This window comes from Spermophilus citellus, assembly GCF_964194105.1.
Source record: "Spermophilus citellus genome assembly, chromosome: 7".
NCBI lineage: Eukaryota > Metazoa > Chordata > Mammalia > Rodentia > Sciuridae > Spermophilus > Spermophilus citellus.
In genome coordinates, this window is record NC_138188.1 from 156424339 (window position 1) to 156440055 (window position 15717).

Below are 15717 nucleotides of genomic sequence, written 5' to 3' on the forward strand. Positions count from 1 at the left end.
CAAGTGTGTACACTCTTACCCACCTGGTAAGGACCCCCTGGGAAGGCCTCTGCTTCCCTGGGCATCTTTGCTGCAAAGAGGTTTGGGTTTCAGGACAGATGCCTCCCCTTTCCCAGCCACGCCTACTCCTGGCCCTCTCAGTAAAGGCTGTGAGCTCTACCTGTGGACGCTCCTCACATTGTGGATTCCACACACCTGCCGGCTGCCTGCTGAGCTCCACACTGGGATCCGTGGTTTATTAAAGAGCTGAGAAACTCTGGAGATGAAAGCTGTGGGGGGAGGCAGGACAGCGTTTGGGTTGAGAAGTCCCTGTCTTGGCTCTTTCCCATCTTGTCAGAGTTGGTGGGGAGATGCCTGGGCACCCCAGATTTAATCCTTAGGGATAATGGCAGAAAACAGACTCATGTACATCATCCTTTTAAGAACTTTTAAAGGTCTCTTGGAAAAGTGGATCTCGAGTTGCCTCTGTCACCATTTGATGTCAAGGCCTCCGCGTGGACATGGGTGGAGGAGTGTTTGCTTCCTACACATTTCCCATTTTTCCCTGTGTTTAGAGGGCTGTTTCATTGCTTTCCAAAGCACAAGTTGGCAAGAGCTGGAAGAAGAAGCTGACACGACTCGGCTGCCATATCGAACAGCTCATCACCTGCAGGGACAGCAGAGTGGGCACTGTGCTGCCGTCCATCATTCCAAATGCAGGGAAGTAAATTCAGCCCTCAGGTGGCCTGTGCCCCAAGAAGTCTGTCTTCTCCCTTACGCAGCACAGGTTTGGCACCTGCATTTCTTCCCACCATGGGAACTACAGTTAACCAATGCTCTCTGCCATGTTTCTCATGGTTATTTAACTGTTGAATCAAAAATGGGCAGGAGGTTCCACACCAGATGGCCATGAGGTGTAGCTGTCCCTTCCTCCTGCACCTGCTGGTGCATGTGGTGTTTATATTCTAGAACCTGGAGGGCACTTCCTGCCATTGCCACTGCCTCTTCTGTCCTGAATCCAGTACTCTATGTCCTTTTTCCACTTCCACAAACTAACCCAGTTCTCTGTTGTCAGTTCAGGGTCCTGGTGACCAGGGACAATGGGACATTGTCTTAGTTTCGCTATAACAAATACCTTGACTGGGTTCAGTTTTGGAGGCTGCAGTCCAAGATTTGGGTGACTTCATCCATTTGATTTTTGGTGAGGGCATCACAAAGGTCAGAGTGAGAGGATCAGGAGGCAACAGATGCAGGGGCAGGGGTGTGACTTGCTTTTTCTTTTTAAAACAAACTGCTCTATCAGGAACCAACAAGGGTGTCAGGAGAGCTACATTGATCTCTCCAGAGGGCAGAGCTCCGTGACAGTTATCTCCCAGTAGGCTCCACCTCTTGAAGGTTGTACCACTCAACACCACTGCCCTGAGACCAAGCTTGCCGCAGAGAGGCCTTTGGGGGACACACTCAAGCCATATTCAAGCTATACCATATATGAGGGGCAGGGCCTTGGGACCCAGTTACAGGGTCGAGTCCTAGTTTCGATGTTGACAATCTATGAATACTTGAACCTTCCTGAAATTCAGTATCTTTGTCTGTAAAATGGGCTAATAATACCAGCCTCCAACAGGGACAGGTGTTCATTGAAGGAGTCATTCAGAAGGTGCCTGGCCTACGGAACGCACATGTGGCATTTGTGAAAATGTGCCACCCATGATTGATGATGACCCTGTCCACGGTCCTGTGGGTCACTGGTGGACTTGCCTGGACATCACACCTGCCTCAGCTGCTCCCAGGCAATGACTGAACATGACAGAGGAACAGAGACAGCCCATTCTGGGGGCACGAGGATTTCCTATGACAGACAGCTTTGGCTTGGAGACTGTCCCTGGCCTTGGCTGGAACTTTCTCAGAACCCTGCTGTCGTGCGAGCCTCTGCCCATCCAGGGTCCCTCTCTTCTTCCCTCCTCCACAGGGTCAGGCCTGCACCGTGGTCTGATGGGTCTCCCCCCTCCTCTGGCTCCTTCAAGAGTGTGTCCCCCAAGAAACTTCTGAAGTGTCTGATCCCATCACACTGTTTCTGGAACACCCAAACTACAGGGCACAGGGCACGTTTCTGTTCCCCCTCCTTTTCATTAAGTATATTGTTCTCAGGCCATTTTAAAGCATCACATGTAGAAGTCTTTGAAGGGCATGATAATATATGTTATCTATTTATCTGTAATTTTTTCCAACTTGGTAAAAATTCCTAAAAGTATGAATCCTGGGGTTCCATCAAGCATCAGAGTTTTGGGGGAGCTGCTTCTGCTGCAGAAGAGGCCTCGGGTCTGCCCCTGTTGAACAGGGTGAGGCATTCCAGAGTGTCTTCCCCAGTGTGAAGGTTAGATGGTGTGTGACCATCTCTATGACTGCTGTGCTGCCCAAAGCCAGTGCTTTCTCCACAGGGAGGGGTCAGGAGGGCAGGAGGACCTTCTCAGGACCTGGGCACATCTGTGTGCAGGAATAGGTGTGCCTCTTGGTCTCTTTTGAGGCAGTACTTGTTCTGATTTTTGTTAAATATTTATTTTTAGTTGTAGATAGAGACAATATCTTTAATTTTTTTACTTATTTTTATGTGGTGCTGAGGATCGAACCCAGGACCTTGCACATGCGAGGTGAGCACTCTACCACTGAGCCATAACCCCAGCCCCCAGTTCTATCTGATTTTTAAAGAAATCTTAGCTTCCTAGTGCCTATAGTGGTGAGAGACCCTCTAATATTTACTCCTTTTGCCTACAAACCACCCCTGGGTCCAGGGAAGTTCAGAGTCCTAAGACCTTAAAAATATGGAGCGATAGAACATGGAGAGGGATTAGAGATCGTGACATTGATTGATGTCATTTGATAGGAGAGGAGAGAGGCCTAGAGTACATTAGGAGGGAACTCACTCTTGACCTCCTTTCTTCCACCCATCCATCCATCCTCCACTGGTCCATTCATCCTCTCATCCATATTAAAATCTACCCAGGAAGACAACACAGCAGAGATGCTTGCTAACTCGCACTCTCTGGATACCACTAGGAAAGGGAGTATATAGCCCAACTGAGCATGTTCCCGTGCCACCAACAGCACCACCCCTCACCCTCTCATACACCAGGAACATCAGAACAGTCGGCACAATGATTACGATGATCTTTGAGCAAAGTCTTGCTTCATCCTTCAGAAGACTCTCTGCCCAAACACCCACACACAACTGAATACACCTGTGTCTCCAACAGTGCTTCGAGGGCCTGGGTTACGAAACTCCGTCTTAGAGGACAGCCAAGGGAGCAGCCTATGGAGGTGTTGCCAGAGGACCTGTGTGGAATTTGGCTTCTGAGTCAAGCTGGTCTCCCTAGGTCTGCCTGCATCCAAGAAATAGGGCCAAGACGTATGAAGATGTTGGGGTCACCTCTGACTTGTGTCACTAGAAGTTCCTGTCTATGACTGAAAGGTGAAAATGGCATGGGGCTTGTGACCATATTTTGCTCACCCTTCCTCCCTCCCTCCCTCCCTCCCTCCCTTCCTTCCTTCCTTCCTTCCTTCCTTCCTTCCTTCCTTCCGAGAAGAGAGATCGAGGAGAGATGCTTCACTGACTGCACTCCAGCCCTAGTTGTGCATGTGAGAACAATGATTTGGGGAAACATGGCTGGTGGGTTGGGCTATCATCTTTAGCCTCGATTCTCTTTCTTCTTCACTCTTGCTATAGGCAGCCTCCTGGGCTCCCAGCTGTGAGGCACCTGGCTCTTTCCCCAGAATCTATGAATCTGAATGGGCATTTCTATACTTCATTTTATGGTGAGAGGGTGAGGGTCACAGACTGGAACTTTGGATCACAGAAGAGGAGCATGCAGCCAACTGTTCCTCCTGGTATCTCTCACTCTCCTCTGCCATTCTCTCAGAGCAAGATGGGAAAGGATGTGTGGGATGCACCCACCAGTGCCTTTCCCTGTCTGGTAAGTGCCCTCCCCTGTCTGGGGCTCATTGTCTTTCAGGGAGGAGCCAATGCTGTTCCCTGCATACTATTTATCATGTGTTCTTAGGACCATTCTGAGCATTCCAAGTATCTTAGTCCATTTTCTATTGCTATAACAGAATAACCAAGACTGGGTACTTTATAAAGAAAAGAGGTTTATTTAACTCACAGATCTGGAAACTGGAAGTCCAAGATCTGGTGCTGCATCTGCTAGGCTTCCGGTGAGAACTCTGTGTCTCTCTGTTCACAGTGGGGAAAATAAAGGGCAAGCATTTGCAAAGAGAAGAAAGACTGAACTTGCACTATAGGAATCCATTCTCACCAGAGAGGCACTGATCCTCATGAGGGTTCTGCCCTGTGACCCAAACACCTCTTACCAGGCACCACCTGCCAACCCTGCCCCATCAGAGAATCAAGCCTCAATGTGAGTTTTGGTGGGGACAAACCACATTTAAACGCAGCACACTTCCTGCAGCTGAGAGCTTGGCCCCAGGATGAGCAGATGCTGACATGACGCCATGCTGTACCACCCACCAGCGCCGCTCACCCTCCAAATGATGAGATGTGCATCCGCCAGACATTTGCAACAGACCTGTGCCAAGCAGGACCCTGGCTTTTCCCAATATTCTTGTTCTAGAAGCCCCTCTCCAGCAGTGGGCATGTCCCTGCCTGTGCCCATAGACCACAGGGGATGGCACTAGCTTGGGGGTGCACTGGGAGTCAGGCAGAGTAGCAGGCTGTGGTCCCGGGCCCACCGAGAGTCCTGGCTCACACTCTCCGGAGCCCAGAGATGAACTCAGCTTCCCTCTCCCCAAACAGGTTTCCCATCAGCCCCTGCGCTGGCCCTCCAAAGAGACGGTGGCTGCTGCTGGCCATCATGAAGACACGGTGCTGCAGGATTTTGGAAAGTCACTGATTCCCCAGGAGTTTCAGTTTCCTAATTTGCAAAGTGACATTTCTAATAAAACTGTCCTCGCAGGGTTGTTACAAGGACTGCCGTAAGGCCCTCTCCGTGAAAGTGACTAAGGGTTTTACTCACTCCTTATTTTTAGGACCATGGACACTGGCCAGGGCAGCTCCAGAGGAAGGATGGATTTCAGGGCCCAGTGAGGCCGGGGTCCCCCCACTCTCCGGACGGAGATGGCCAGCACTTCCCTGTGGATGCTTCCTAGAGGATAATCTCTCCCCCACTTTCCCCATGTCTGAGCCTGGGCAGCCCTGGGGACAGACACCTGGTGGGCACTTGTGGGCATCTGTGTGCACCAAGCATGGTTTTAAACAAGTTCCACATGCTTCTCATCTAACCTTCTTACCACGGTGGGAGGTGGTAGGAGGCTTGTCTTACGGAGGAGGAACCCAGAGGAGAGCTTTCCCAGGAATGCAGCTAGCAGATGTTCAGGCGCACTCTGAATCCAGCTCTCGAGTGCTGTCAGTCCACATCTGTGGGCTGCAGGGCCTGGCTCACAGGCTGGTGCCCAGATAGAGCACTGGGGCTGAGTCCACTCGGATTGTCCCTCTGCCTCCCGCTGCAACCCTGAGGCTTCCTGGAGGGACAAAGTAACGACTCCCACTCCCTCCCCACCAGCCCCCGGCAGCCTGCACTCACCAGCACAGGGATCTTCCCCAGGGGTTCATGGCCCAAACTTGGGAGGACCAGGCAACCCTGAGATAGATAAGCCACTGGTAGAATTAGTTTGTTAGGACTTCAGTGATGAATTATCACAGGCTCAACATAACAACATTATATTCCTGTGTTCTGGAGGCCCAGCCTGAGGTCAAGGTGTCAGCCAGGTTTGTTCTTAGGAGTGCTGTGAGGGAGAACCTTCCAGCGCTCTCAGTGCAGTGGGAGAAGCCAAGGGAAATGGAGAGCAGAGGCGGAGACAGCATGCTGCTCTTCACTGTTTCTCCACCACCTCCCCCGGGTGGATGCCGATGGCCTGTCCCGGACTTTGTAAAGAAGAAGCCTGGAAATCGGCCCAAAGGTTCATGGCTGGTGAGCAGCAAAGAGGAGATTCGAGCTCAGGTCCGCACGTCGCTCTGTCCATCACAGCGACTCTTCTGGTTTCCTCCCTTGAGTCTGATGGGGTGAGCTCTGTGCTGCAGGCTCAGAATCCACCTGAGCCCCAGACGCCCAGGAGGTGGGGCCCTGAAACCTCTCCACCCTTGCCTGCCCGGCACCAGCACACTCCAGTCATGTGGGCTGGGGGTGGCCCTCCTGGTCCACCCTCTGGGGCAGTTGCTCTGCCTGCACTGATCTTCTAAGGCCCCGCCATGTGTCCCATCCTCCCTGTGAACCCTGAGCCAAGTCTGAAGAGCAGCCCCCCTGTGGGGCCACAGGCAAGGTACCCCACTCCCCACGTCATCGGCAATGGAGCCTCCTGTGCCTCGTGCCCAGGGGTGTGGTCCTTGGTGTTGAGAGCCACAGCTGAGTTGGGATGGCACCTGGCATTTTGCCAGAAGGAGTGGTTGAGAGGTGACTGCCAGTTAGCCATTAAGATGATGATAATTAAGTTAAGCTGTGTATAATTGCTGTGACTGGATGATGCTGGATTGAAACAGGCTGTGTATTCAGTTGTATATAGACCCCTGCTGTCGGGCAATAGGGCGGCTCCTGCTGCCGGGTGCCTCCCGCTACTTTTGAGTTCTCATGGAGTTCCCATTGAGTTCCCACTGAGTTCTCACGGAGCCCCGGGGAGTGTGCGTGTAGTGAACCTACAAGTGCCTCATGGCAGCTCGGTTATTTTGTGCCCATCCAGACTTCGGCATTTGGTGGCCCATGCAGGGGGCAGGGGACGCCTGAAGCTTGGAGGTAAGTGAGGGTAGGGCGAGAGAATGGGTGACCATTTCAAAAAACAATGTGTTCTTGTTTTGATTTGTTACGTTTCTGTTTCAAGGTGCCTGCCCTTAGAAATAAATAGGATGCTAGAAAATTGTTCGGACCTGAGGGAGAGATAAAGATAGACCAGGAATAGACATTTCAAAAAAATAGGAAAATTGATACAATGCATTTTTGTTCCGTTTCTGTTTCACTCTGTTTCGGTTTTGTTTTGTGTTATCTTGTTGGGTTGCGTTATTTTTATAGTAGAAATATGGGATCAGAAATTAGTAAAAAACAAACCAAAAAGAGTGTTAATTGCTAGAGGAAGGAGGCACCTCAGTAAAACCAAGAACAGTTAGGGCATACATTGATACAATACAAAAATGTAGGCCGTGGCTTTTTAAGGAGGAGTTGTTGAATATATCACAATGGGACCATCATGGTGAAGATTTAAGGTAGAGGGAAAAGAAAAACCCAGGAACTCTGCCAGTTGGCACATGGCCTGCTGCCTCGGACGCCCGATACTTTTGAGTTCTCGAGGAGTTCCCGTTGAGTTCTCAGGGAGCCCCGTGGAGAGCGGCGAGAGTTCCCGGGGAGTGCACGTGGAGTGCCAGTGGAGTTTGGGCAATAAAGTGGTTCCTGTTTGAACCTACAAGTGCCTTGTGGCGGCTCAGTTGGAAATAAGTCCCCACTCCAGGGCAGCATGCTGGCTTCAGTAGGACAGGGTCAGTGTCTGAGGGGGACGTGGAACCTGGGCCATCGGTGGTTCCAGATCCTAATTCTCCCCACCCTGGGACTGCGGCTGGAGGGGGCACCTGGGGAGCCAGGTGAGGTGCCCCCTGCTCCGGGGCTGGTCTTCTACTCCTGCCTTGAGGCAACAGTGTCTCCTTTCCCCCTGTTTCTTGGATCTGGCCTCAAGGGGGCCTCTTCTTTCAGGGTGGGAAGCAGATGGGTTCCCATCCTCCAGAGCTGGAGAGCCCTCTGTGCGCTAAAGCTTTTCTCAGAAGCACTCTAGTCCTGGCCTTGCCGTCACACCTGGGTGGTGACTGGGATGACACGGGGTGCTCCTGGGGAACCCTGCAGGCCACACAACAAGCTGGCTGGCTGTGGGGAATTTGCAGCTCTTTGACTCTGGCCCCTGTCGGGCCCTCTCCCATGCTCTGTTTATGGTTCTTAATTGTTCTGAGGAACTTAGTGTCAACCGCAGCTGTGTTTGTCCAAGTTGCTGTTCTCCAGTAGCCAAATCTAATTTTTTTTTCTGGGCCTTATCTCCCTTCAAGAAAACTAAAAATTAGCAAGCACAGGTCAGCACTCCCCCCCCAAAGACACCATTTAAAAGCTTTCTGGATTGCTCTGCTTTCTCTTTCTCTAGCATGGTAAAGTGGGGTCCTGCTCCCCTTCCATTTGTTAAGCAGCCTCCGTGAGGCCCTGGCTCTCAGGCTAACCGTTCCCATGGACAGTCCTGGCAAATGTCCAGTGAGAAACATTTGAATGATTCCCATTTTACAGATTTTCTCTTACAGGCACAGAGATGAGGCGTCACATAGCTAATGGATTTTAGAAATGGGAATTGAACCCAGGAGCGATACTGAGGACAGCCAGCATTCCACACAGTGGCCCCATAGCCTGGGACGCCTGTGGACATACGCATGCAGGTAACAAGGTAGGCAGATGGATGACGTGGAGGTGGACAGATGATTGCTAGATAAATATAACAGGAAGATTGTTCCAGTCAGCTTTTGCACCAAGATCAACTGGTCAGGAGAGCAGGGAGAATTTATTTGGGGCTCCTGGTTTCAGAGGTCTCAGTCCATGGATGGCTGACTCCATTGCTCTGGGTCCAAGATTAGGCAGCGTGTCATGTGGAAAGGGCTCAGAGAGGAAGGCTGCTCAGCTCATGGCAGAGTCAGGAAGGAGAGAGAGACAGACAGACAGACACTGACTGACTGTGCTAAGGGACTTCAGGGAAGATACACCTTCCAGGTCACACCCCAGTGGCCCACCCCTTCCAGCTGTGCCCCACCTGCCTACAGTGACCACCCAGTCAGTCCATTCAAACTGGGATGGACTGATGAGGTTACTGCTCTCACAATCCAACCATTTCACCTCTGAACATTCCTGCATTAACTCAGGAGCTTGGGAGGGACCTCATATCCAAATCATAACACAAATGATAGATTAATAGATGATTGATAGTTTTGGTTTTTTGGTACCAGGGATTGAACTCAGGGGCATTCGATCACTGAGCCACATTCCCCAGCCCTATTTTGTATTTTATTAAAGACAGGGTCTCACTGAGTTGTTTAGTGCCTCACTTTTGCTGAGGCTGGCTTTGAACTCATGATCTTCCTGCCTCTGCCTCCTGAGCTGCTGGGATTACAGGTGTGTGCCACTACACCTAGCTGACTGATAGATTTTTTTTGATAGATGTTATAGATAGATATGAGAAAGGTGATAGATATATGATACATGATAAATAAATGGTAGATGATTGGCAACTGATAGATAGGCTCAGTGTGTAAGAGGCTGATAACTCCAATAGGAGACAGGCATTATTTGTTCTTTTTTTTTTTAATTTTATTTTTTTTATTGGTTGTTCACAACATTACAAAGCTCTTGACATATCATATTTCATACATTAGATTGAAGTGGGTTATGAACCCCCAATTTTACCCCAAATGCAGATTGCAGAATCACGTCGGTTACACATCCACAATTTTACATAATGCCCTATTAGTAATTGTGGTATTCTGCTACCTTTCCTGTCCCCTACTATCCCCCCTCCCCTCCCCTCCCATCTTCTCTCTCTACCCCATCTACTGTAATTCATTTCTCTCCTTGTTTATTTTCCCATTCCCCTCACAACCTCTTATATGTAATTTTGTATAGCAATGAGGGTCTCCCTTCATTTCCATGCAATTTCCCTTTTCTCTCCCTTTCCCTCCCATCTCATGTCTCTGTTTAATGTTAATCTTTTCTTCCTGCTCTTCCTCTCTGCTCTGTTCATAGTTGCTCTCATTATATCAAAGAAGACATTTGGTGTTTGTTTTTTAGGGATTGGGTAGCTTCACTAAGCATAATCTGCTCTAGTGCCATCCATTTCCCTGCAAATTCTATGATTTTGTCATTTTTTATTGCTGCATAGTACTCCATTGTGTATAGATGCCACATTTTTTTTAATCCATTCATCTATTGAAGGGCATCTGGGTTGGTTCCACAGTCTAGCTACTGTGAATTGTGCTGCTATGAACATCGATGTGGCAGTATCCCTGTAGCATGCTCTTTTAAGGTCTTCAGGGAATAGTCTGAAAAGGGCAATAGCAGGGTCAAATGGTGGTTCCATTCCCATCTTTCCCAGGAATCTCCAAACTGCTTTCCAAATTGGCCGCACCAATTTGCAGTCCCACCAGCAATGTACAAGTGTACCCTTTTCTCCACATCCTCGCCAGCACTTGTTGTTGTTTGACTTCATAGTGGCTGCCAATCTTACTGGAGTGAGATGGTATCTTAGGGTGGTTTTGATTTGCATTTCTCTGACTGCTAGAGATGGTGAGCATTTTTTCATGTACTTGTTGATTGATTGTATATCCTCCTCTGAGAAGTGTCTGTTCAGGTCTTTGGCCCATTTGTTGATTGGGTTATTTGTTATCTTATTGTCTAATTTTTTGAGTTCTTTGTATACTCTGGATATTAGGGCTCTTTCTGAAGTGTGAGGAGTAAAAATTTGTTCCCAGGATGTAGGCTCCCTATTTACCTCTCTTATTGTTTCTCTTGCTGAGAAAAAACTTTTTAGTTTAAGTAAGTCCCATTTGTTGATTCTTGTTATTAACTCTTGTGCTATGGGTGTCCTATTAAGGAATTTGGAGCCCGACCCCACAATATGTAGATCATAGACAACTTTTTCTTCTATCAGAGGCAGAGTCTCTGATTTGATGTCAAGCTCCTTGATCCATTTTGAGTTAACTTTTGTGCATGGCGAGAGAAAGGGATTCAGTTTCATTTTGTTGCATATGGATTTCCAGTTTTCCCAACACCATTTGTTGAAGATGCTATCCTTCCTCCATTGCATGCTTTTAGCCCCTTTATCAAATATAAGATAGTTGTAGTTTTGTGGGTTGGTTACTGTGTCCTCTATTCTATACCACTGGTCCACCCGCCTGTTTTGGTACCAGTACCATGCTGTTTTTGTCACTATTGCTCTGTAATATAGTTTGAAATCTGGCATTGCTATACCGCCTGATTCACACTTCCTGTTTAGAATTGCTTTTGCTATTCTGGGTCTTTTATTTTTCCATATGAACTTCATGATTGCTTTATCTATTTCTACAAGAAATGCCGTTGGGATTTTGATTGGCATTGCATTAAACCTATAGAGAACTTTTGGTAATATCGCCATTTTGATGATGTTAGTTCTGCCTATCCATGAACAGGGTATATTTTTCCATCTTCTAAGATCTTCTTCTACTTCTCTCTTTAGGGTTCTGTAGTTTTCATTGTATAAATTTTTCACCTCTTTTGTTAGGTTGATTCCCAAGTATTTTATTTTTTTTGAGGATATTGTGAATGGAGTGTTTTTCCTCATTTCCGTTTCAGAAGTTTTGTCGCTGATATACAGAAATGCCTTTGATTTATGCGTGTTGATTTTATATCCTGCCACTTTGCTGAATTCATTTATTAGTTCTAGTAGTTTCTTTGTAGACCCTTTTGGGTCTTCTAGGTATAGAATCATGTCATCTGCAAATAGTGATAATTTAAGTTCTTCTTTTCCTATTTTTATGCCTTTAATTTCTTTCGTCTGTCTAATTGCTCTGGCCAGTGTTTCAAGAACTATATTGAATAGAAGTGGTGAGAGAGGGCATCCCTGTCTTGTTCCAGATTTTAGAGGGAATGCCTTCAACTTTTGTCCATTCAGAATGATGCTAGCCTGAGGCTTAGCATAGATAGCTTTTACAATGTCAAGGTAAGTTCCTGTTATCCCTAGTTTTTCTAATGTTTTGAACATAAAGGGATGCTGTACTTTGTCGAATGCTTTCTCTGCGTCTATCGAGATGATCATATGCTTCTTATCTTTAAGTCTATTGATGTGGTGAATAACATTTATTGATTTCCGTATATTGAACCATCCTTGCATCCCAGGGATGAATCCTACTTGATCATGGTGCACAATTTTTTTGATGTGTTTTTGTATTCGATTCGCCAGAATTTTATTGAGGATTTTTGCATCTAGGTTCATTAGAGATATTGGTCTGTAGTTTTCTTTCTTTGAGGTGTCTTTGTCTGGTTTCGGAATCAGGGTGATGTTGGCCTCATAGAATGAATTTGTGAATTACATAAACAGATAAAAGAAGAAGTTAAGCATCTTTATCAGGAGATAGAGATTATAAAAAATAATCAAACAATAATTCTAGAAATGAAGGAAACGATAAACCAAATTAAAAACTCAATTGAGAGTATCACTAACAGAGTGGAGCAAGTAGAAGCCAGAACGTCAGATAATGAAGACAAAATATATAATCTTGAAAACAGTCTGGCCAACTCAGAAAGGCTGGTAAAAAATCACGAGAAAAACATCCAAGAGTTATGGGATAACATAAAAAAACCAAACTTACGAGTCATCGGGATAGAAGAAGGTACAGAGATTCAAACCAATGGAATGAGTAACCTGCTGAATGAAATAATTACAGAAAACTTTCCAGAAATAAAAAAGGAAACAGATATACAAATTGAAGATGCATACAGGACACCGAGCACACAAAATCACAGTAGACCAACGCCAAGACACATTGTTATGAAGATATCCAATATACAGAACAAAGAGAAAATATTAAAAGCTACAAGAGAAAGGAGGCAGATTACATTCAGGGGTGAACCAATAAGGTTAACCACGGATTTTTCATCACAGACACTGAAAGCAAGAAGGTCATGGAACAATGTATTTCAAACACTGAAATACAATGGATGCCAACCAAGAATTCTGTATCCAGCAAAATTAAGCTTCAGGTATGACAACAAAATAAAAATCTTTCATGATAAACAAAAGTTAAAAGAATTTGCAGCCAGAAAACCAGCATTGCAAAGCATTATTTGTTCTTATTCCATATGTTTTTCTAAATCATTCTTTTAAAATTTCACCCAATATGGAATGGACTCTTGGTGGCTATTTTCTAGGGGAGGAAATAAATAAATGACCAGAGAAATAAAATTTTTCATGTAAGCAAGTCCAGACACAGGTGACACCACTGAGACCCACCCCTAAGTCATGCTGCCTGTTGACTGGTCCACGAGAGTCCCCTGTGTTGGGGGCAAGTATGGAATGTGGCAGCACAGGCCTCTCCCCTGGAGACGAACATGAGGCAGAGTGACAGGAGCAGATTGCCAGATGCTACCTGAAGTCTCTGGGATACTAGTCCTCAGAAATAAGTCCCCACTCCAGGGCAGCATGCTGGCTTCAGCCAGACCGGGTCAGTGCGTGAGGGGGACGTGGAACCTGGGCCATCGGTGGTTCCAGATCCTTATTCTCCCCACCCCGGGACTGCAGCTGGTGGCGATGAGGTGAATAGCCCCCTGCTCTGGGAGGCGGGTCTCCTATCCCCTCCTTGTGACAACAATTTTTCCCTTCCTGGTGTCACCTCAATCTGGCCTCAGGTGGAGCATCTTCTTTCTCTTGGTATGGCATGTCCCCTGGGCACAGCCATGCTCCTTCGTCAAACCCAAGTCCTCCTACACAGTGCCTTGCCCTTTGAGCCCTTCCTGGCTGACCTGTGCAAGGTGCCTTCTTTCTCGTCCCTCAGCGACAGTGTCCTCTGCAGAGCTGGACCAGCGGGAATGTTCCGTGGGCTGAACCAACACCTCCTGGAGGCAGTCCCGGGCACTGTATCCTGCCTGTGGCGTAGACACGACCGCTGTGCAGTGTGGGACACACTGCCTCACCTCTGGTTCTTCCTGAAGCACCTGGCAGAGAACCTGAGGACTCTCAGCAGGACCACGCCCTGCTGCCCAGGGACAGCCAGGGCCACTTCTTAGCAGCTGTGCTCCCTCACCACCATCTCCAAAGATGATTTCCAGTCATTGTGGCTCTCATCATGCCAGATCTATTGCACGCAAAAGGGAAGAGACAGACACCTAGGCTCAAACCTGCCTGCTACTTACAGCAGAAGTATCGGCAAGTCACCTGGCCTCATCCTGCCTGGGTTTCCTCAGCAGTAAAATGAGGATGGTAGCAGCAATTAAGCCATCAAGCCATTGTGCAGTTAATGAGTTTCTATTCAAAAGGGGCCTGGGCAGCGCCTGGGTTGGTTGTGTCAACGTCCCCCAGGGTGGAGGGGACCCATCTGTGCTGCCTTGGGACAATGTTCCTGCCATGGCTGTTGCTGCTGCTCAGTCAGGTTTGTCTTGGCTTGATTTGTTTCCACTTTCAATTGAAAATTACATTTGGATAGACTTCAGCCGGACTTGGTCTGCTCTCTGGACCTTGGCCAGCGAGCTCTGAGTAACTGCAGACAGGGTGGGGTCGCCGGGATTTGGTTATTGGATTTTTTTCCCCCCTGTGGTTTTGGATAGCCTCCTCCATGACGGGCAGCTGCATGGTCTTAAGAGTGGACTTTCCGGGAGAGCACTCGGGTCACTCTGGGTGTCAGCTGGAAAAAGCTGCTCTTGGAGCAAGGTCATTGTCCCGTAGCAGAAGCTGCCTGCTTTTGACCAGGAGCCCCTCATCTGATCCATGTCTGGGCAGTTCCACTCTCCGGGCAACTGTTGTCGCTGCTCCCTAACCACAGCGCATTCCCCAGCCACTTCTCATCCATCTGGGCTCTGGGGGTCAGAGGTGGGAGCTCCAACCAGCCATGTCCCTACTTCGATCCACATTTCCCAATGACCACCGACATACTGTCTCTTCTGCAGGCTCAGGTGCAGTTAGCTGGGCTGGTGCATCCCATTCTTGGTGCCCAGGGTGGAGAGTTCCTTTCAAATACGTCCTGGGGGGCCACAGCAGATGCCATCTCAGCCTGTTCTCCATGACTCCAGGCTTGGCCAGGTTGAAATTTCTGTAAATCTAAAAATCAAATGAAGAGAGTACGTATATCTTGGGGCATACATTCTGTGAGTGTGTGTGTGTATGTGTGTGTGTGTGTTTCCTTTTATTTATTTATTTTAAAAAATCGTGTCTAGGGCAAGAAGTCCCTGGACATGCCACCCTACAGCAATCAATCATGATGACATGGAGGCCAGACAGCCTTCAAAGCAGAGGCCAGACTGCTTACAGATGAATCTAACTAACTGACCCTTTAGTGGACTGAGATGCCGGCAGCCCCCTGAGGTGACTGGGTTATGACCAGTGGTGCCTACTCTCAATCTTCGCAGTGATTTAGGAATGACACCCTTTACGGAGTGCTTTCTGAGGCTTTGTACCATGCTGGGACATTGGCGTCAGATGCAAAAGGAGTCAATAATGGCAAAAAGTTGCCAGACAATTTATCCCATTGGCACGGAGCCTAGAATTATAATCAGATCGTGACTTCCTCAAAGCCTCCTTGCTTTGGAGTTTTCAAATCAAAAATAAATATCAAGGGCAATTACCTTCCCTTGGCCTTCAGAGGTATGAAGGGGAGTTTTCATCCATTAATCCAGGAGCCTCCCATTTCATTCGGAAGGTATTAGCCCATGGAACTTGTTAACTCAGTATCAACACCGGCCGTCTAGGTTCTGACTGAGAAGAGAGAGGCGTTATTATGCTCTGGGTTAATATTTTCCCCTCTTTAAGAAGCCCTGGGCATGCCAGACACTCCTTCTCAGACAAAACGGCTGTTTTCTTCCCTTTACTGTTCGCATTGTTGATGCCCGTCCATCCTCTTGCTGTACTCAGCACATCCTCCAGGGGGCAGCAAATCCCAAGCTCTGCGCGGTGTCTGCGACTCCAGGGCCCCTTGCCCAGCGG